General features: G+C 47.0%; 1 pseudogene; it reads left to right on the forward strand.

Annotated features, from left to right (window-relative positions):
- Positions 1 to 622: 622 nt before the first annotated feature.
- Positions 623 to 17,793, forward strand: LOC144174295 (uncharacterized; annotated as a pseudogene).
- The last annotated feature ends 5,739 nt before the right edge of the window (positions 17,794 to 23,532 follow it).

A 23,532-nucleotide genomic window follows, 5' to 3' on the forward strand; every position in this document is an offset into this window, starting at 1 on the left:
TAGTGGGAACACGGGAGCGCGTGGCGCGAGCTACTACTAGAGCTTCCTAACGGCGCCGCGCGGAAACAGCACGCATGCGCGTTGTGAGGGTCCGGAGTGTACAGAGCTCATCTCGCGCATCCCGTCACCGGGCGGCAGCGCGTCGTCTGCTACATGCGAGCTGCCGGCGCTAAACGAGCAGCAGACGTTGCCAGCGGCCGTGAACCGCATTTGCAGATACGCAGCAATTTTTGCTGGAAATCAAGATCACATCGCGGTTCGTTCCTCAGATGCGCACCGATTTTATGCCGCCTTGGCATTCACAAGCAAGCATTGTCACCGCGAGCTGATGTATTTTTGATGCGGGACCACACTGGCTATGCGCGCCCACTGCCCGCATCTTCTGTGGGGGTGTCATCTTTAAGGGAAGTTTATCTTTGTGGGCGTAAATATGCCCGAAACGCCGGTCATGTTGAAATACGTTTTACGCCAGTGATGTAGGTATCCACGCATATATATATTTTGTGCGTGATTTTACTTCATCAACAAACTGCCAGCGCTTTCCGGAAGTTCTTTGGGTTAACAGACGCTATAAAATGTGCACGAAATCGCGCCAGTGACAGAAGGGCCGTAGAATCTCAACATGTCAAGAGTTCATGAAGAAGACAGGCGCCGGATCGTCGAATTGTTGAAGAAGGGCTACTCCCAGCGACGAATCAGGGAACTCGTGAGTAGGCCCCTGCATACGGTGAATAGGATTGTCCAAGAATACCGCTACGAAGGCCGAATCCGGGACGCACCTCGATGCCACCCTGCCTGGGGCCTGGCCCTGGCCCCCGTCCACACGGCCGCTCCGTGCAGGCACACCTTAAGCAGACCGGCATCGAGCAGCTGAAATGGGGGCCGAAGGGAGCCGGCCTCAACATCATCGAGAATGTTTGGGGTCGCACGAAAGTGGCGCTGAACCGGACCCCCATGCCTTCGGCCACTGAGGACGAGCTGTGGGCCGCAGTGCTCGCCGAATGGCAGCGGCTGGCAAGCGACACCTCACTTGTGACAGCGCTCTACGAATCGCTTCCGTCACGAATGTCTGCTGTCGTCGAAGTCAACGACGACATGACGCACTAGTAAGGGCGTCTCAACTCGTTCTTTGTTATTTTTTAACTGCCCAGACCACCGCCTTTCATTAAAAACGCTTGAAATAACGTGTTTCTCTTTGCCATTTATTGTATAGCACCAGTGTTGTACGAAACGGCGTTACAAGGAACGGCGTTCCTGGAACTAGTTCCTTTTTGGAGGAACGGAGGAACGCCACCGTTCCATTAAGGGCCGGTGGAACTGTAACGGTAACTCGTTACGTTTCTGAAGGAACGGCAGGAACGGCGTTCCTGCCGTTACATCGCTAGGATTTGGCTGCTTTTGATGCCAAGGCTCGAGTGCAAAAATCCACAAAGCGCTACTGCGTTTCTCTTCCTATAAGATGGTCAGTTTGCCCGGCCTTCAGCCGTACGTGCTTCCTCGAAAGTTAAATAGAGAAGAATAACCACGCAGCAGGCCACAGCTTGTGCTTGCTTTCATGCTGGTTGCTTACGCGGGGTTCGACGGGTGAATAGCGTAGCCGCGAGAATGCTTTTCACCCTTCATCGTTTGTCTGGGGAGGCCAGAATGTGCGTCTGGCCGATAGAATTGTTCCCTGGTGGGGAAAGAATAGAGAGTTTTAGCAGTCCGTCCGTTCTGTCGTATGCGTTGTTACTGGGTTGACCGGGACCCGGCTGGGCACTTGGGCATTCGTCGCGGTCGGGGATTAGTTCAGCGGGCCTGCCTTCCCCATGTCCGTGCCTCCGCACCCTTCGGACTCGCCCTTCCGCGCGCTCAGGAGCAAACCGTTTCCGGGAACCCGGTAACAACGTAGCCAACTAAACGGACGGACTGCTAAACGGAATTCGGACATTTCGGTGTCGGTCATTTCGGTCCAGGACGTTTCGGTGTGGACATTTCTGTGAACGGGCATTTTGGTGCACGACGTCTTGGCCCAGACATTTTGAGTGAGGGCAGGCATTCTTTGAACATTTTAGCTTTAATATTGTAATTTCGTGAGGATATGATTTTACGTTCTAGATTTATGCTTGCGCCGCCGTTCGTGGAAACGAACGCTAAACCCTGGCGGAGCATTGCCACGTGAAACCCAATTTCTGTAGCAGATGGTAAAAATTAACGTTGCTAATTTGGATCCGTTCAACCATTTTTTGTTATTTTAACATTCATGTGAACAACCCTAATACTTTAAGTGTTACCAAAGCGCTTTCCTTTCACTTCACCGAACGCTGCAAGACGCTGATGCTTTTAGTCTATACCTCCCGCCCCAGCAAAACTTCCGCAAAAAAAAAAATAGAAAAACGAGGTCGATTAGGTGCGTGTGCATCTCGTTTTAATTATTCTCTCAATCAATCTCGCCTTCGTTGCATTTGGTGTCAGTATATCAAAACTAACAAACCAACGATCGCACTTACGGTGGCGTTACTTAGGGGAGGGGAAAGCTGAGCCCCGCCGGCAATTATCCCACTAAGTAGAGAGAGAGGGGTGTCACTTGTGCTTCACCATTGCTTCGACTGGACTTCAAAAACTTGAAGGTGACTGTTGCCGCTCTCGTCACACTAGCCTATTAATTTTTTTTTTTTTTGCTCCTGATAATGGGAGGAAGCGATGTATACCTGGGGTGTCCATGATATGCGCGACTTGATGAGTCAATTGCCAAGGAGGCGACTGAAGGCGCAAAAAGAGCGATTCCTGGAGTGGGGGCGCCGTCGATATGACCGCGACGCGCGGAAGGGCGTAGCCAGCAAACGATAGGGGCCATTGTGTTCTCAGCGGCTTTTTGGTGGCTTTTGGTGTCACATTATAGAGGTTTCGTGCGCCCATGGTGAATGTAAAGCTTTTTCTCTGTTTTAAACGCGAAGTGTGCTATGTCATTGTTCTGAATGTATCACCCAATTCCTGCAAAAGCCTCCACTAAGAGGCTAGCAGTATGTTCTAAATAAAAAAATAAAAATCGCTGCGTTGACGCTTCGGAGACCGTGAACTCCACCACGCCAGTAGGATTTTCAGTGGAAACCGAAAATAATATGTCTGAAAAAGAAATCTGGTCGAGATTCGAGAGTACAGGCGGGAGGGTGGGGGCGAAGGGGGGGGGGGGGCGCTAGAACAAAGAATTAAAATGTGGTAAATGTAGGCTTGTAAACATTAAACGAAGGTTGGTTGTCCCGAACACAATGGGTGGAATTTGTATGCACAACCGGTACGCGCTTAATCAGCATTTAGGACATTAGAACCCGCGGCTATTTTCCAAAAGGCCCGTTTTTCCTCCCCGACAATATCCTAGACCAGTGTTCGCGAATTCATTTTAGCAAGGCAGCCCAGCCCTTGTAATACTCTTCATAAGGTTTTCTTCATTCTGGGGGGCTAGCTAATGTTTGTTACTTTTGGAATATTGAGAGTGTGCATGTAATTTATGTAATTTGAGGGTGTGTAATTTAAAAAAATACAAAAGAGGCTATCGTAAACACGGGTAATTGTCTTAGCTAAAAAAGACCAGATATAAATTAACCACCGGTCATAAATGAAAAAAAGCGCGTGCTAAAGAATTCAATCGGCTGCATAACAGGTGTCCCCAGAAAGAGGTATTAAAAAATATATATAAATGTAGAATTTCTAAAAATACCTGACAAGGATCGAAGATGGCATCAATCAAAAAAATAAATTGACGTTTCCAGATTGTTGTCCATAACCCACGTTAAACGGAAATAAAAATATAACGGCTGTCGCAAACAGGCAAGCACCGGATAATTTGGTCGCCGAAATGTCCGTACACCGAAAGGTGCGCGCACCGAAACGCCCGTACAGCGATATGTCCGTACACCGATATGTCCGTACACCGAAATTTCCGCACAGAAATATCCTGCACCGAAATGCCCTCGCGCCGTCTGGAGTTTGCCCGGTGCTCCCTGAAAAAATTCGCCTAGGAGCGTTTCTTTTGATTATCTTTATCTCCAGATAATCTGCTGCCGGTGGTGTTAATATTCGTATAATATACGTAGTTCGATGTGAGTTTTAAATGTCTCACTTAATTTCGACCCAGGATTATCCGACACTATATTTTAATTTAAAAACCTAATTGTAACGTTAATGTAACGACACGTTCCAATTTTCGAAGTGGAACTGAAACGCGTTCCTTTCGCAATAAAGGAACTTGTAACGGGAACTCGTTTCAAAATTGGCAAGGAACGAGGAACGAGCTTTCGTTCCTATTTTGGAGGAACGTGTACAACACTGTATAGCACCTTTGTTACTGGCATATTGCCATGACGAATAATTTCCGCGCTCGCGTCAGCGATAAGCACGTCGCTGATACCTTTTCGCCTTGAAAAGCATACAAAATGTATTTACCTTCAAACAAAGTTCGTAAAGTTATGATTCTGCCTATTGCGGAGCTCACGATGACAATTATATCTGCAAAAATAAAAAAAAAGAAATCCTAGACGTCTGCAGTTGTTTGTTACTGCGGTTCACGGCCGCTGGCAACGTCTGCTGCTCGTTTAGCGACGGTAGCTCGCATGTAGCAGACGATGCGCTGCCACCCGGTGACGCGATGCGCGCGATGAGCTCTGTACTCTCCAGACCCTCACAACGCGCATGCGTGCTTTTTCCGCGCGGCGCCGCTAGGAAGCTCTAGTAGTAGCTCGGGCCACGCGCTCCCTTGTTCGCACTAAGTGTGACCGGGATAGTACAAGCAAGCAGCATCTAACAAGGCGCTACGCTTTGGAGAAAATGCGTACGGAATCTCAGCCTAGCAGCGCCTTCGGAAGATACTGTGAAAGATCACACAATCACACAATTCACAATAATCCCGAGTACGACAGGGCGGAAGATAGAACCAAGAGCCTCCAGTACAGGTCCGCGCAGGGGGTACCTTGACTAATCAAGGTGTATGATGATTAGCGCCACCATGGCCCCGAGCTCCGTAGGGGTGCCTACAGCTGTAGGCTTATGGTATTTGCAATACCACGGACACGAGCACATGTGGGTTGGACCCGCCCTCACCCCATCTGTTCGTGCCTTAGGCGGGTCCGGGGTAACGGGCATCCTGGTGGCTGAGCCAAAGCCGAGATTTTTTAGGACCTTCACGGCCCTCTGGCCACGGCAACACGCCAATTTACCCCCCACTTCTCGCAGACGGTGCCCCTGGTCTGACCCGCCCAAGGAGGCATCAGCCATTCGCCTTTTCCTGTCCTCTGAATTCTTTCTCTTCCCTATTTCCCTTCCTAACTACTTCCTGTAATCTCCTGTATTCTGTATTACTACGCTTTTCTAGGCGGCTAGGGTTAATCCTGTGCAAAGACATCACCCTCGATTGCAAGCATAGGATTGTAGTAGCAAGGTACGGTTCGCGTGGGCTACATAGTCACGTTCCCTTGTTGGGCTCCATTGTGGGCGACCGGCGTTGCTACCGAATGTACACCATAAATTTATGGCTTCCTTTTTCACCACATCAAGAAAAACTGATCGTCTTGAACAAGAGGCCGCACCGAAGTAATTAACTTCAAACCTGCTCTACCAGTCGATACCTTCAGCAAATACCCAGTCATACACTCAAAAAAAGAAAATTCACCTCCAGCCAAAACGCCCGTGTTCCTCATCGCAAAATGACTTGAGAGCATTGTCGGGAGAGACCATCATGCAAAGAAACTTGACTCAGGCGACGTGCTAGTAGAAGTCCGAAGAAAAAACCAAAGCAAAACCTCCTGAAACAGGACACCCTAGCTCAACAAAAGTGACAGTCATACCACATCGTAGCCTAAATACAACCCAAGGCGTCATCTCTGAACGAGAGTTACTTTATGAGAGTGAAGATGATCTCCTCGAAGGCTTAACGACCAAGGTGTCACAGCTGTGAGAAGGGTAACCATGCGACACGCAGGCGAGGCAATTAAAAAAAAGCACGTTGTTTTGACTTTGAATCGTCCAACTCTTCCCGAATCTGTCCATGCTGCATTTATGGGAGGTTCCCGTTCAAACCCATTCCCATTTCACCCTTCCCGTTTGTTCCCTTACGTTTCAACTCTGTGCAAAACGACCTTCCCGTTTCGCCCTTTTCCACTCGGCCCGTTCCCGGTTGAACCCATTCCCATTTCAACCTTCCCGTTTGTTCCTTGCCATTTCAACCCGGGGCGAAAGCACCTTCCCGTTTCCTTTTTTCATATTTAGCCCGTTCCCGGAATGACGTACCCAGTTTATGAAACGTTATAAAAAACATTTTCATTGTGTTTTTCATTTATTTCCGTTTGTTCACAGCTGCCGCGATAGCATGCTTAGTACATCCAGAGTCCTTGACTGCTTTTCAAACCTGGGCTTCACTTTTTGAATCTACAGACGACGACATTTGGTTACAGTTCAAGTCACACCAATTAACAAATCTTTTAATCTTTTAAATTAACAAACCCTAACAAACAAATTAACAAATTAACAACAAATTAACAAACATGTCGCTTATGAAAACGAAAACTGCAAAATACCTAAATGCACTTAACTAAATGTAGTTAGGTCGTGAGGGTCGCCCTGCGTCTGCCCTCGTTTGCTCTTGTTCGGTCGACTGACTCGTCTCTAGCTTCTTTAGATCCACCCCCAGAACACCAGACACTTATGTTTTATTACATTAAAACGACGGCATCATGCCCGTGTCCCGAAAGAGTGTGAGGAGGAGCTACTAACACACACGATCAACGAAAGGTTTAAAAACAAACATACATTTTTATCCACACTCTAGAGGTAACTTTAACTCATGCTTGAAGATATTACTCAAAGGACGAGTAAATAACTAATAAAAACCAACCGACCCATAGCAACTCCAAGCGCTGGCCATCGACCCTCGGGCGGCCTCTATAAGTATTGTTCCTACAACGCGCGCCGAAAATATGGTCAGCGCCGAAGGAATTTCGGCCTTTGTCAACCAGGCGTGTCCATTACAAAAGGAGCTGTCAGTCCCTCGTCACATATATCCATCGTAGTGGTGACACAAGCCCCGTTTACATTGACTCGACGAGGGCGCGTTGAGTCGAAATAAACAGGTTTTTTGGACTCGACCCCCCCATGTATAAGCGGACGGGGTGGGTCAGAGAGCCGTCGCGGCGAGTCCAGTCAACTCGGAGGCAGGGGGTGGGTTAGCTCGCTCGTCGGGCTGAGTCGGCGGGCCGCGGGGAGCAGAATACCGTATCTGCGCGGTTCTAACGCGCCCCCAATCGTAACGCGCGGGTAACTTCGCGACGAAAATTCGAAAAAAAATAAAAATGTGACACTGACGGTACTGCGCAGATGGAAAAGACATGACACCACGTACCTGGAAGAGGGAGATTTTATTTGGCGTATGCAGCTCTGGAAGCCAATAACGAATTGTGCTTCACAAGGTTGCTTATCCAGCTGCTGCTGGAAATAAAGTTATAGCGGGGAACACTGAAGCTGCCCGCGATTTCAAGTGCCTTCATCTTCATAATTCTAAGCGTTAGGGGCTAAGCAGAAGCACAAAAAAATGTGCAACAGCTGACCGGGGTATGCGGCATGCCATTGAGGAATCAGTGCGTCGAAATTCACTCACGTGGTGTTGACGGATTGTTTTTATTGGATTGAGCTGGATTTTGCGGGTACTTAGTGCCCGTTGCGCATGGGAATGCTGCTGGCCGCTTTAAAGCCTATTTCGGTTTTGAGCCCGATTGTAACGCGCACACAAATATTAAGCTACCTTTTAGCAAGATAGGGTGCGCGTTACAATCGTGAAAATACGGTAGCCCCTTTTCCGGGAACCCCGCCGCTCCCCTCACCTCGATTCTTTGGACGCGGTTCATATAAACTCGGACGCGTCGAGGTAAGCTGAACCCGCCACTCAACTCACCCCGCCCCCGTCGCGTCCATGTACACGGGGCTACTGTAGACCTGGTACAAAGTCGAACCTCACTGCGTACCTTGGCCGGTGCAACTTCGCTAAGCGCCGCGGCGGGCCTTTCTCTATTCATCTCTAGCCCCACGAATGACGCCGCGTTGAGGGTAACCCCACCGACCAGGACGCACCCGCTCATTGCATGCTCTAATGCGGTAATTACCCCCGGCAACTAGAGAGACCTTCCGCCGGGCTCACAAGGTGCCCTCGGTGCTGTATAGACCTGAGACAACAAAGGTGCGGCTCGGCCCAAAGGACCTTAACCACCCTTCCCTGGCTGGGATTCTTTTTTATCGGCTAGACGCGCTACCCGGCTTTCCAAGAAAAACGACGAAAAGCGGAAAGCTCTGCTCTAGTGAAGGATGGGGACTCAGTACTGCTTCCTTCGGAGCGGTCTGGTTTACTCGAAGACGGGTTCAGCTGGCAACGCTCGCGAGTTGTCGCGGCAATATGAGCGCTGGGACCCAATGTGACTTTTGTTGAAACTGGGGGGCGAAGACGGCGCCTACGTTTTGTATCCACCGACTGCGTGGGCGCCGTGGTAATCCCGTGGCGCCTTTGAAGTTTGCTCTGAAAGAACAGCCATGAGCTGCGTTCTTATCCTCCCCACCCTTTCACCTCCCTTACCGCAGCCGGGCCTATGGACCCCTTGCGCTTGGCTATCCCCCTCTAAATACATTTCGGATATTAGGTGCGCCTGCTATGCTGGAAACGAGCACAGCAGTTTTCCCTGCCAGCCACGCAACGTGTCTTCGTTTGTGATCTTGGAAACACAGAAAAAGAAGCAGTGTCTGCACTTCGACGGATACAAGTACCAGAAAAAGCGCTCTAATGCGAACGGAACCATTGCTTGGCGCTGCGCTAATTACAGATCGTCCTGTTGCCCTATATTAATCCTGTAAGAGGGAGATCATGTCAAGACCAGCCTCCGTGAGTAGACTTTTTCTGACTTGTCATAATTAGGGTGTCATACTAATATACTGTTTCATTTTTACGTTTCATGTATTAATTTCTTTCTCTTTAGGAGACCACAATCATCCTCCTGATGAAATAACCGCGGTGAAGGATCAGATGAGAATGACGTTGAAAGAAAAAGTTGCATCCAATCCCCACATCGCTGCTCCAACAATATACAACGAGGAACTTCTTCGTGTGTCCCAAGCTGCGAGTTTATTTTCTGCAAGTATTGATTGATTGATTGTAGGGTTTAACGCGCCGACGCAACGCAGGCGATGAGGCGCGCCGTAGTGGAGGGCTCCGGATTAATTTTGACCACCCGGGGATCTTTATCGTGCGCCGAAATCTCGTACACACGGGCGTTTTTGCTTTGGCAGCGTCTCCTGCCACGCGCGTGGCAGCAGCCACGCCCCCCTGGCAACGGCTGCTGCCACGCGTGACGTCATAATGACGTCATAACATTAATAATTGTCATTATTTTGTGTAGTGTAGTCCGAAATACACATTTTTTTTATTTGCAGTACAAAATAACGCACCATTGAACTGCTAAAACTTTTCTAAACAAACAATTTTTGTTCTTGCGGGAGCAGCCGGCGATGCTGCTGCTGCTGCCAGCTGCCGTATCGCGCAAATGGAGTCGCGTATCCGAAAGCGTGACGAAGCTCCGATTTTCTCGGGCCGACAACGTAGATAAACCGGAGTTCATATTGTTAGAAGCACTATCTGAAAACGTGAGAAAGTTGCTTGTGATTATGTATTGCGTGGGGACCCAGCCAGCCTTTCCAGACCGCAGCAAAATAGCCGCTCTCGAGTAATGTTGACCTGTGACCGCTTGGTTATGCTTGGTGTACGCCGATGGTACCTGCGTACAGTTTCAGCGTACGTGAGACGACATCGCACAGCCGACTGGCCTCGTTCGAACAAGCTACGTTCCACACAAGAAAAGACACCGTCCGAGCGTAATTCTGTGAACCTTCCGACGCATGTCGGCGCGGCGGCATCTACTATCAACAGTTTGCACCACGGCAAGTCCAGAATGCTTAAATGGGCGACCTGAAATCGCGGTGTGTGTTCTCGAAATGAAGACAACTTAGCAGCGCCAAAAGATAATCAGAATGTACAGTGCCGAGGACGAAGGGTAGTGGCGGCAACCGTTTTTTACTAGGCACATGTGCGCATTACAATTACAGACAATTGCGCCGAGAATAGGAAAGGTAATCTTTGGTGTCCCCACACATGTACCACGTACGTGCCACTACAGTAGATCTCCTCTTCTGAAATATTAGCAAGGAAAACTCGAAAATCGGGAAGTTCTTATTTTCTAGTGGGCGAAATTGTAGCTTAAAATTTGTTTTACACCCACGATACGTTTTATGAGCAGAAAAGTCTTGTGAGCATGCGCCACAAGGATCATAATTGCGTGATATTCAGCGCTTAAAAAGATTTCCTAGTAGAAACCAAATATTTCGTAGTAGGATACATGATTCTACAACATTTTAGGACCTGCGACCTTCAAAAGGTAGACTAGCTAGACGCTTCATCTCATAGCCACTGCACTGGTATAACTTTCACATCTCACTGTACCGTGGTGTACGCTATGTTGGCCAGACTTGACTGAGTCCCTCATGCAAAGGAAGTTAATTCAGGACACACACCCAAACGATAGGGTCAGAGAAGAGGCTGTAGAGACGGCAATAGGAAGGGTATATGCTTGGCCGGCCATCATGTCTAATACACCTACATGCACTCCAGCATATGAAAACCTATGGGTTCTGCACAGGCTCAATAAGCAACGTCAAAGAGAATCTTAAGATGTGCCTGGAACGTGAAAGCATCTACGGATTGTTTGTGTAAACAGGTATAAGCAGCGAGCATGCTGCAAATGTAATTGATAGGCAAATGTCAAGGCTATCATGGGGCGAATTTAACAAAAAGAAATGGTGCAAAAGATCCCAATTTCAAACTACATTGATGTTATATGTGCATGCACTATAAACACAGTCATCAGTATGTTAACTGTACGTAAACACTCAAGTGATATGATCAAACGGAACTAGAGGCCCCACTGCAATCGCCCAGTTATGTTTCTTTGCAGTGGAATAGGTCGGTATCTGTTAGTCGCACAAACAAGATTCTCTGATGGCATGGAGAAATAGCTGGAAAGTGGCTATGGAGCTCCAGCTGCTTTACACATTTTCTGTAATACCAGTTATTTGTTTGAAGTTGTGCAATAAAATTGATCTCATTTGTTAGTCTTTTTAATTAATGAACGAAACTTTTCATGGCCACAAAACAGTGGTCGATAAACAAATGCTCACTTTCTTTGGTGGCTTGTAACGATTCACTAGAATTTCACATGGCCAACCCAAGGAATCCATGGCTCGTACACTGCAGGGTAGTGCTAGTCTCCAAAAACATTTGCCAGGACGACTGGAAACTAGTGCGGCCCACAGGCTCCATAGGTGGAAACCAGTAGCCCAACCACAGTGCCATAAAACAGCTAATGAATGGAGTGAGTCTCTGCTAAATATTAAGCAGGTTCAAAGGGTAGGTTCGCATTGATAGATTTTGTGCCATCGTTCACTGTGCGTAGATTAACTATTTAACGGGCACAATAGTCATTTTTGTTATTTCGGACAGTTGAAGGGTTGCCTAAATGTTCTTTAACAAAACAAAAAGTGAAAGCTCTCAGGGATTTTAAAAACATTGTTTAGCCTCTCCAGCAATTGTCCCAGCCTGAAGGAACTCAGCTGATAGTTGGTGCCGACTGTCGTCCTCGCTTGCTAGATCCCTGACCAAGCACATGAATGCAGTGACTAAGAAAGATGGTGACCAAAGTGAGAAGAGAAGGTGGCTCCCGTACAACAGCCCTTGATCATCTAAACACCAGAAAAAAGCGCCGATGACTCACAGGCCACAACTATATAGGCGTTAAAATACCTTTTCACATACATTTACAGGGCATTTACAACCTTTTATCAAAAAAATCTTGATTACACACACTCCCTCCATGGAAGGGGTTTGTTTCTGACAAGGTCGTTGAAATTTGTTATTAGTGACAACATAAACTCATCATTGGTCCCTTTCATTCAGCACACTTACGGGCTTCGTTTTAAAAACCCTGCTGTTTCTATTTCACGTATAAATGAACTGCTTATGCAATATTCTCTTATTTACCTATGTTCGAAGTAAACTGTGTTATACCGTAAAATGTGATGTGCCGAGTGCATGCAGGTGTGACATTCTTCAATCTGACATGCAGAACATGAAGCTCAGTGCTGATAAACTTAAATCAGGGAAAATAAAGCTTCCCATGTTGCTTCTTTATTTTTGTAACTATTCTCTCTACCAAATACCTTGGTGATAACTCAACTAAGCTCACCTTTACCCTAGGCCTTTATAATTATTTTGCTCTGCAATAATACATTATCAGCTGGAGCATGCCTGCTGAATTCAGGCCCCAACCACGATTTGCTATTTCACATTTGCAGCTGTATGAAATGTTGCTCTTTAGGTTTTGCCAATGATTTCCAACAGGCCACTTCACTAGTGTCAAAACCATTTTATACCTTTAATTGCTATTTATAGCAAACAGTATTACATCATTTTTCATAACACATTTTGTTGTAACCTCATTCAATGATTTTGTTACCCCGCCAGCCTGGTTCATAAATCTTTGCGTGAACATGCCCGTCTTGCAGCTAATCTGCATTAACAGACACCACACATTTTGGCTTTCCAGCGTAGCTTTGGTGCCCGCAAAAAGGAATCTTTTTCTTGGCTCCTCTGCAGCGCTTTGTAGAAAAAGATCACTTGCTGGTTTGGCTTTCCCGCAGGGCTCTAGTGTAGTGCAAGAAAGTATCGCGTGCTTATTCCTTTTTTGTTGAAGTTTTAATGCTGTGCATCTTCCAGAAGAACCCTGGCATTTTGTTTAGAAACGGAACTTCACAGCACAAACAGTGCAGAGATAGTAGAGCTACTCACTTTTTGCATAGACACGGAAGTTTGGCAGATCACTTGTCATTGACAAGCAAGTGTTTGATTTCTGGCTTAAGGTGCAACGCTGGGATAGTTTACTAGCTGGGGGGAAAAAACACAGCACTGATAAACGGTACTGAAGTACTAGGAAAGGTGCCGTGATCAACATGGTTTCCATGTGTTGGCAGCTTTTTGGTCCAGTGTTTTTCATGAATATTTGCCAGGGGGCCTTAACATGGCCTGCTTTTGTGTAACAAAAATGTCAACAGTGAAGCACTTATCAATGCTCACATGCTGCTCATTGATACCAGAGCAAAAGTACGTTCAGCAGTCATTTTATTGTTAAAGCCACCCATGATCCATACACCTTCCAGCTGTACTGCAACTTTCACAAACACCGACAGACATTCACATCTACGCACGTGGCCTTGGCTCCAGTTCTTGCACAAGGAATTAAGAAGTACTCTTGGGAGTGGGCAATGTCACGCTCGACACCAACCATTACCCCGAAGTTGTACTTGATGAACTATTTTTTACGCCTGTTGGCTTAAAGGATTGTTTAAGTGCCCGTTTTGTGGAAGAAAAAGAAACAGCTAATGGGCACACAACACACAACCCGTGAATGTGTTTTCTAGCAGCTGGCTTCTGACGAGACTTGCATCATTGTTGGGACATTTTATAAAGCCCCTTACCACTAAGTAAATTCACTTGAGCAATTTTCCAAAACAGTTTACACAGTGCGGAGTTAAAAAGCAATAGAATGTGAAACGTCCCCTCACAATTGGAAACTCTTCCTGTTCACTACCCCAAAGGCTTTGACAGTAGACGCTTAAGCACGCTTCACCAGTTGCGAATACAAGCATTAGTGTCAAGTTGAACTCCGCAAAGTGCTTGGGATGGGCATATAGATGTCACAGCCACTTGGAATTTGTGCAGGCTGCAAGCCTCCGAGATAAGCTCTCATCATCATTAGCCCATCCTGCTAAGAGTGAATGAAAGTATTGTGCCTGGTTATGTTCAATTCCAACCAAGCCAAACACAAGAGTAAAGAAGGAACGAGCCTATCAAAATACATACTCAAAGCAGATGCAGGAGGAAGTTCTCTTGCTTAACCAGGTTAGAGGAGGCGAAAGGTACTGGAGCGAAGGAAAGGGAAATAAGAGCCAAGCAGTAATTTTAAGCCTTGCCTATCATTTCATTAAGACTTCCTAAGTTGAAACCACAATGGTACTAAGCAACAAATCTGAGCATAGAACTGAATTGTCACTTGTTAACCTTATGCACACCAGACTTTTAAAGGACTATTAGCAGAAGTTCCAAACTTGGCTCACACGGCGATCTTATCGGCTGCACTTCTCCCATGCTTGCACAGTTGGAGCTTGAGCCTCCTTGCACAAGAAGCCAGCCAGTCAGCGAATGGTTTCAGTGGTATCTTGAATAGATATATCTTTGGACGGGCATTGATTGATTGATTGTGGGGTTTAACGCGCCGACGCAACGCAGGCGATGAGGCGCGCCGTAGTGGAGGGCTCCGAATTAATTTTGACCACCTGGGGATCTTTATCGTGCGCCGAAATCTCGTACACACGGGCGTTTTTGCTCTTTGGACGGGCAGTTGGGCTCCACCCACGGAAGTGCAACTGCGCTCCCTGCACAGATTCTGCAGCGCTACGTGCACAGATCGTTTCTGTGGAATAGTCAGGATACATTTCTCGGCGACAGTACTACTGCCCCGGGGGAAAAATTGCAGAAGCTACATGCGAGATCGGATTGCGTTCGATGATGCCGTGCGCTACCTGACGACACTCGATTCGTGCACACGCTGACACTACGTCGCTCGCTACGGCGCGACGCGATGGAAAATACTGATCCCTACGTTTTATAATTGAGCCAGCACTCCAGAATCAGAACACAAGGCTTGGCATGGAAGAAGCGAAGCACAAGTAGACAACAAATGCAGGCGCGTAAAGCAAATAGCACGCGAACTGCAAAACAACGTGAAGCTTACAAAATATTAAACGACAACAGTACAGTTCTAGGAGCATGTAAAAAGCGGGGCGAAGCAGCGTGCAGAAAACAATGCGTTAGGCTTACCAAGACGTGCAACAGCAAGTTCACAAAAAATACCCAATCTAAATAATTACAAGCACACCTCCCAACAAGAAAAAAGCGCCGCGAGGCAGCCGCTGTACAGGGAGATAAGGACGTCGATGCGTCAGGCCTGCCATTCGAACCACGGGCGGAGAACATCGGGACACAAGACGCGAACACCCGGCTGCCGTCGTCAACACAAAAAAGTGGCATGATCAAATGACGTAAATATGACGTTTGTTTTGTGACGTCACAGGAAGTCACGTGATTACTTTAGCTTGACGTCACTTCTGCGTGGCAGCAGCTGTTGCCAGGGGGGCGCAGCTCGTGCCACGCGCGTGGCAGGAGACTTAACCTTTTGCTTTTCGCCTCCATCAGAAAAGCGACCGCCGCGGTCGGGAATCGAACCCGCGACCTCGTGCTCAGCAGCGTGCAAGTATAATTACACGATGTGTCTAAAAATACATCGGACGTTTCCGCAACTTTTTATAGGTACGTCAGGCGTACTTCGACTAACTCTGGCTCAGTCCGCAAGAAACTCCAAGCCGCTGCCTTGCGCTCGCTTCACAATATTTCAGCGAGAGCAGTCTCTCTTGATATTTATCCAACCGGCCAAACCTCTTCCGCTCACTGACTAGTTAGACTCAATGTTAAATATTACTCACCAATAATAATTAAAGATGATCAGACGTAACTCTAGCAATGGCTATGTCGGTCCTGGCTTCAGTGAGAGGTTGCGGTTGGGCCGGTCGGGTAAAAATCAAGACCGACTGCTATTGCAAACCGCTAACCACGGTCACAAAAAAGGAAACTTGGGATGATTTTAACCCGCGACTACAATGGCCGCGAGTTGAGGCTTAACCTTTACACGAAATCCCACTAAGGCAATCGGCGTCTGATCAGCTGGTTTTCAGTTCGTCTGGACGGGGCTCTACACATTTCACGTCGACAGGCGCCTTAGAGCCCCCGAATGAGCTCGCTAAAGTTGCTTGCACCTAGTCAGGGATTGAAAATCGAAGAGGCCCGATTGCAACCGATTACGCCGACGTACCTTTAAAAATCTTGCATCCCTCCGTCTAACGAGGACGACGGTTGCACGCGAAGCTTTTTTTTTTTTGAGGGATTCCTTGGTTATCGTCCGAGTTTGGACTTGACTCGCGAACGATTTGGTCTTTTGATCGCAGCGGCTTTGACTCCAAAACTTTTCCATTTGACTTCGCACTAAGGAAGCTTCGCGTTAAACCATAGTCATCGTTAGACAGAGGGGTGCATGATTTTTAGGTCAAATTTTACGCGTCCTTGCACCCGTTTCCACTTTCAAGCTGTTTCGACCATGTCGGAATGACGCAATCGGATGGACGTCCGCTTCATAACGTGAGGGGCCCAGGTTCGCTTATGGCCACGCAAAGCGCGCTTATTTTTTTAACTTCGCCCACGATCATCATCATCCACAGAGAAATTTGGCTTTCCTGCAGCGCGTTTTTGACGCGACATACGCCATCAGTGAGACATAGAAATTTTTTCGCTTTAAAAATTTTGCGGATACGTCCTACGTATCTTTAAGGAATTGTGCCTGCAGGTACGTCCGACGTACCTTTTGCCCCATTGATATTATTCTAGTTTGGAGCTATTGCTATTGCATTGAGTTTGGAACTATGTGTACTCGAGTTTGTGAACTGAAGTTGGAACCGTATTTATTTTTGGAACTCTTCCAAGGTCGTGGCGGAAATGCCAACTTTTGCGAGCTTCAAGAATGCCATGTACAGCGAGCGACGCCGTCACCAGCCGGAGCTTCCGGCAAGTGCCGACGACGTACAACTAAGCCCGCTGTACCAGCAGACAGAAGTCGACCGTCCTTTCCTTGTGGTCAACGACAGCAGTGTTCAGGGTTCCCGAATCTTGGCATTTGCATCCCAAGAGGCTTTGCAACGTTTGTCGTCCGCAAAAATGGTATTTCTAGAAGGCACATTTTTTGTTGTGCCCCAGATTTTCGATCAACTACTGACATGTCATGTGTGATGGAAAACACTCGCCAGCAATTTACTTTTTGTTGTGTGGTAAATCCCGTGAGACCTACGTCCGGGCATTTGAGAGTTTGAGAAATGTGTTCGCTGCAGCAGGAATCACCTTCCCAAATCCGGACATTTTTTAACGGACTTTGAGCAGGCACTAATCGCAGGTGTGCGAACTGTGTTTCCGGGAGCCGCGCATATGGGGTGCCATTTTCATTTCAGTCAGCGAGTGTGGGCTGCAGTGCAGAGAGCCGGCCTCCAAACCGCATACGGGCAGGATGATTGTCTTCGGCCGCTCATAAGAAAGAGGGTAGCATTGTCGTTCCTTCCCGTTTCGGCCTTCCACAGTGCAGGGCAGGTATATCCCTCGGGATTCCTGCTGTCATCCCAGTGCTAGACTATTTTGATGCCACCTGGATGAACGGCCCGTTTTCCGTTGAGCAGTGGAACCACTATGAAAACCAAAGTCCGCGGACCAACAACAACATGGAGTCTTGGCACCGCAAGATAACCGCAGTGTCGGGGAGAGCCCACCCTAACATTTACAGCTTCATCGACCTCATCAAAAGGGACGAGGCCCTGACAAGAGTATCTTTGCAGCAGCTTCCAAATGGTGGTGCTGTGCGAGCCAGGGGGCACAAATAGATAAACAAGGACCGCAAGCTGGCAGAACTGGAGTCTCAGTTTTCTGGAGGTCTTATTTCAATGTACGACTTCCTGAACAAGGCGAAGGCATTTTCAGGTCTAACCCTTGTTCCTGTCTACACCAGTGCAAAGTGTTTAAAATTGTAAATTAAATATTAAATTGGCCGTCGCTTCAACACCCAACCTTACTTTGCCTGAAACGATTTCTTTTTTTACTTTTTTGAACCTGGTATTCCACGTGAAACACAGCTTTTTTTCTCCGCACTATGTACCTTCCCGCAGAGACCGTGACCGTGAGGTTGGCGAGACTTTGTAAATCCGGCACTTTCTCTAAGGCGTTTTTTTTTTTTTTTTTCAAGACCATACCAGAGTCTCTTAATACCGTTCTGGTCACGAAACTTCTCCGTCACTCTATGGGAGAGCTTGATATGGTGCCAAGAACGGCCGCTACGCGGCGCAAGCTGTCCTAGGGGGGCCATCGCCCCGCTGCGCCCGGCGGAACGCACTCGCAGCGGCGGCTGCCCGAAGGCGTTGTGTGGAGGCAGCTCGCGGTATTCCTTCCACCAAAGTTAACTTCATGTGCCAGTGCACCGCGTTCAAGGTGGGCGGCATGAAATTTCGAATGCACAATGACTAAGACATGCTGTGTGACGGGCTGCAGCTCCGGATACCGAAGCAACAAGGAAAAGGCGTCGCTCTTCTGTTTCCCAAGTAGCGCCGAACTTCGAGAGAAATGGAAGAGAGCTATACCGCGGTTGGAAGCTGGCGGTTTCAACTTCGAAAGCAAGAACGTTGGGGTTCGCGAAAAGCATTTTGGTGCTAGCGACGTTGTAAGAACCGACGAGCACATCGTGAACGGGGTGGTCGTGTCGCTTCAGCGAGAGAGACCGAGGCTTCGGACGTATGCCGTTCCAACGATTTTTGATGGGCTCCCGGCCTACCTGACAAAGCCGAAACCGCGTTCCCGGCCAGCGATTCAGAGGCAACCAGCGAAGAGGTGGCGCGAATTGTCTAAGCGGCGTATCATTAGCACCATATTTTTAAGATTTATTGCATGCTTTAAATGATAACCGCGCCCTCCCTCCTCCTTCCCCCCCCCCCCCCCCCCCAGCACCCAAAAAAAATGTATGATGTGGTGCCTCGGTAGTGGCAAAGGCGGCCGAGCAGCCAGCACTGGCATCAAAAGGAACTTCCAGATTAGGCTGCTGTACTTCCCTTCCCGAGGAAATCCTGGGTTGTCGGCAGGTAATTATTAATGCTCTAAACACTAAACACAAGGAAACGTCAAGCGGCGGGTGCCCCGCGTACATTGCGTGGAATAAAGTGAACAATCAAATGTTAGGCACGTGCAACTCGTGTTTAGAGCGGTCGCGAAAGCGCTCGGCTGCTATAACCACGCCATCGAATGTCCCCGTGTCAACAAAGCGATCGGCGCTCACAAACGTGTGTCCAAAACAACTGCGCATTTGGGTGTAAACTCAATTGAAACGTCTGGAATAAAACTTCTGGCTGTACCATTCACTTCATTTGAATTCTTGGGTAGCAGCGCGCGAGAGGCGAGCCGGATATAATAAACCAATGGTGATTGCTCCTGTACGACCCCGTCGTGTCTCATTCCGTTCACCTTCCTTCCCCTATATGCGGCACTACCGGAATAGAAAGCTCACCTACCGCATTAACATAATCGCCCTTCGGCCAGGCGCAAATATAAACACGTTGTCGAGCAGATCTAGCAGCAGCTGCTCGCATCGGGAGCATGGAGCATGAGCATCGTCTTTCGACACTTGCGAGCTAGGACGTACCGCTTCGAGGCATCATAAGTATGCATATATTTGGGCTATGAGGTAATTATTAACGCAATCGTTATCGCTCGGTGTGAGAACACTTTAAATGCGCTGCTGTATATAAGGTAGGCCCGCAATCACAAGCAAACTGCGCGTGAGTTCCAAAGTAAACAGCTCTCATTTGTCGTCGACACTGGATCCCGTATCGACTTATTTATCTGGTGGCATTGATGCGTTCAGAGACGTTTAAGAAAAGGTAACAGGAAGAACACAGCACGCACATAATCGCGTCGAAACGTCGGCAGTAGTGCGCATACACGCCCAGCACTGGCGGCGGCTTGTGGCCCCCCTACGACGGGTGGCGCCGCTAGCGAGAGATGTTGTCCCTATATCAACCTTCGGGCGGAGTTTCGTGACCAGAAAAGCATTGAAGGACTCTGACCATACGGAAGTGAAATCGGTTGTCATCTTTTTCCGAACACCGTTCTAGCAACGTATTTTTGTCTAGCCTTAAAGTGCTTGAATTAAAGTGATATAGTCGTCTGTTTACGTTGTAAATGCTTTTTTTTCTGCATTCACATTAGTCAGGTATATGTGTATATGTCTCTACATTCAAGGTTTATGTATGTGTGTCTACGGTACGTGTATATATGTATATAGTATATGGTATGTGTACATGTATTGTGGTATATATATATATATATATATATATATATATATATATATATATATATATATATATATATATATATATATGTGTGTGTGTGTATTCGGAGGCATGTACACTTCTGGACAAAGGAATGCGAACACAGAAAAATATGATCCGGAACACACAAAATTGAAAAATACTATTCGTGTAGGCTCAATAATGGCGAGCTATTTCTTTTGCGTGGAAAGGGAGATTTCAAATCTTTGTTATTCTAATTAAGCCACGCGTAAATTTGACTTGCATAAAAAATCGCCCTGTTTGTCTGCTCTGTTCATATGTTTGTGATCGTGTTTTATTTGTCCATGACGGTAGATATGTACGCCTATGTAATGTTCAACAGTTCTTTATTCTTTATTTTTCAACTATGCCACTGTACGTTTTTTAAAGCATTTATGTCACACCACTAATGGCTTTTACAGTTTTAAAGTATTTTGTTCTGTTCGTTTCGCCATTACGTCTACCTTGAATTCTATCTTATTGTAGGGCACTGGTTGTGTTTTTAGTGTGTGTGTTTATGCATTGAACCGGCAACTGTCATTCCGCAAGGCATTGTGGGTACCAGATTAAAAAAAAAGCTGTAGTAGCATTTTCGCCTTTATTGTCTTGCTTATCACTCTCCAAAGAAAATTTATTTCACCGTGGTCTTTCTGAAGCCCTTGACGAATTGAAAAAATTGGCACCGTTAAGGTACAGCAAAGTTTAAAATGTTTATATGAGGATTGCGTCGAAAAAGTTAAGGTACGCCTAATAATTAATGTAGAAGTTGTCAGAAATAACCCACACATTTGAACGAACTATTATGAACTCATTTAGGGCTGCTCTTGTTAGCATTATTGCAGCCATGCACCTTGATTCTGGGTGGCGTTTAGCAATACCTACTAAGAAACCTAATTGTGGATCAGATAGTGGCCCCACCTTGCTGTGGCCTGTCAGACAGCCACATCACCCTGCTTAATTAAGGTGGAATTTGAAGCGCCATTGTGCTAGGCAGCATTTCAGTGAAGGTCTCGCGGGGACAAACTTGGCGCAGTGGCACAACTTTCACCACCTTTACGGATTATCTCTCTCTCCAGATTATAATAAAGGGTCCAGAAGACTGGTTAACGTGTCATGAACGTCAAAACATCCACTGACACAATGAAGTACCCTTTTGTTTTTAAATGCACTCTTTGCCAATTATATCCCCCCCTCCACAGTCCCAACTCTTCAGCCGCGTAACACTCTGCTTTTGAAAAACGATAATAGTTGACGCGCTAGCGCATTTATTCGCTGTAATTGTGCAAAAGCAGATAACTTGCAGAACGAAATATTTGAAATGCCCCCCCCCCCCCCCCAAAAAAAAAACGACAACAAATGTTAAAAGTGAACTAAATAAAAAAACTATCTGATACTCCGTTACCAAAAATGATAAAATCAACAATTCCAGAAAAGCGCCGTGGAAGCTCAAATAAAAAATCGCAAAAACACACTCACTTTGAAAGAAATCGTATTTGGCGGACTAACACATTTCATTGTTAAAATAGCGCAAGCGCACAACAATGTCGAAAAGAAACAGACGAAAACTATAAAAGATAAAAGATGTATAAAAATAAAGTAACCCTATGTATCTGAATACATCTGCCATATCTGGCTATAAAAAATCGCAGTCATGAGAAACGGCGAAAATTATAAACTTAGCTTTGCCTTTTATTGATTCTGTTTATTCCCGTCACTCTAGTGTACTCAATTTGCATAATAGGGCAAACCTTCAGAAACCTAAGCAGCGCATGGTCTGTACCCTAAATTTTCTTTACTATAGAAACTTAAAATTGTTGCAGGAATACTACCTCCAAGGGCCTTTCAAACGCTCAGCCAGAAGACATCATAGTAAGACAATTAGGCAACCAATCAGCTGAATTACTATTCGAAAATTCTCTTCGTTTCCTCGTGCAATTTCTTACTAGAATAAGTTAACTGAACGAACAGTCAACTCGGTATTGTTAGAATTTTCCCCCCCGTATTGAAAATATGTGTTCTGGTTGAATCGTCGTGTTTTAATATTTGAATGCATTACGAATGCATATCCTTGTTCGGACCGCTTTGCGTCTATTACATACTTATGTGTTTTACTTATTTGCGTTGGGCGTTTTTAAACTACGCCAACCAATACTGATGTGTTTTTATGTTCACTCCTGCATGAGCCCGACCAGGCCGTAAAGTACCGGTAAATAAGTAAAATCTTCCCATTACTCCCGTGGGAAAGTCATTAGTAGCCAATTCTCAGATTTCTGCACATGTTTTTGCCTTTTTTGAAGTCTCTCCTACGGACATCTTTGATCTATAGATCTCTCGAACCCGAAGAGAAAGCTACGCTCTAAACAATGAGCATAAGCGCGGCTGATAAACAAATTTCAGCCGCACGTACAAACTCCAACTGCAGAAAAATCCAATGCGTGCATTACTCAAGACACTGGGTATCTTTCTAGTACACTTTCGCCGCTACAAATTTTGTGTCAAGAAGGCAGTATCTGCCTAAGGCATTCAGAAAGTTTTATCGGCCGGAAATATCGGTCGATTCCTGAAAATGTCGTGCTTACAAGTTTTTTGTGCATGACCCGTTGCTTGCAAGCACATTTTGGGGAACAGTTTCGAAGAGGGAAACGCATGTTTTCAGGAATTCAAATGGGTTGGAACGATGCGGGTTCAAATGAGAAGGGCGCTTTGGGAGCGGGTTGTAACGGGAAGGGCGTTTTGGGAACAGGCTGAAAAAGTACTCCCACCTCCCCTCGCGGGAACCCCTGTGTAGATGCGACGCATAGGGGGTTCCGTTGTTTCCGTTAGGTTGATTCTCCCATCGCGTGAAACGTGCCGTGAACCCACTGCCATGGCTATGACGCAACGTGGCGTGGCTATGATGCAACACAATCCAACACAATCCACTTTAATCCAATCCAAGCCAATCCAATCGAATCCAATCCAATGACCCTCGCGAGAGAGGGTTCGCTATCGGAGAGGAGAGGGGGTGAGCGGCGGAGAGCGCAGCTCGCGCGGCGAGGAGAATGGGGGAGGGGTGTGGACGGACAACAACAACGATGGAGGGACAAGGCGAGTGATTGAGATGCATTCGCATCTAAAAGGAAGCAGCGCCCAAACGGGAAGGTCGTTTCGGGAACGGGCGCACACGGGACGGGTCAAGCAAGAAGGGGGTTTCGGGAATGGGTTCAAACGGGAATGGATCAAATGGGAATGGATCAAACGGGAATGGGTCTTTTCGGGCTACACCCGCATTTATTGCCTGTCCAGTGCGTCCATACATACCTAATCCCCGAAGGTGCTTCAAGTGACAGAAGTATGGCCTTGGTACTCTGTCGGGCCGTGGCCGACCCATCTCTGCTCACTGCGCAAGCGCTGACC

This window comes from Haemaphysalis longicornis, unplaced genomic scaffold (genome assembly GCF_048455015.1).
Source record: "Haemaphysalis longicornis isolate Haplotype H1 unplaced genomic scaffold, Haemaphysalis longicornis Haplotype H1 scaffold_1, whole genome shotgun sequence".
NCBI lineage: Eukaryota > Metazoa > Arthropoda > Arachnida > Ixodida > Ixodidae > Haemaphysalis > Haemaphysalis longicornis.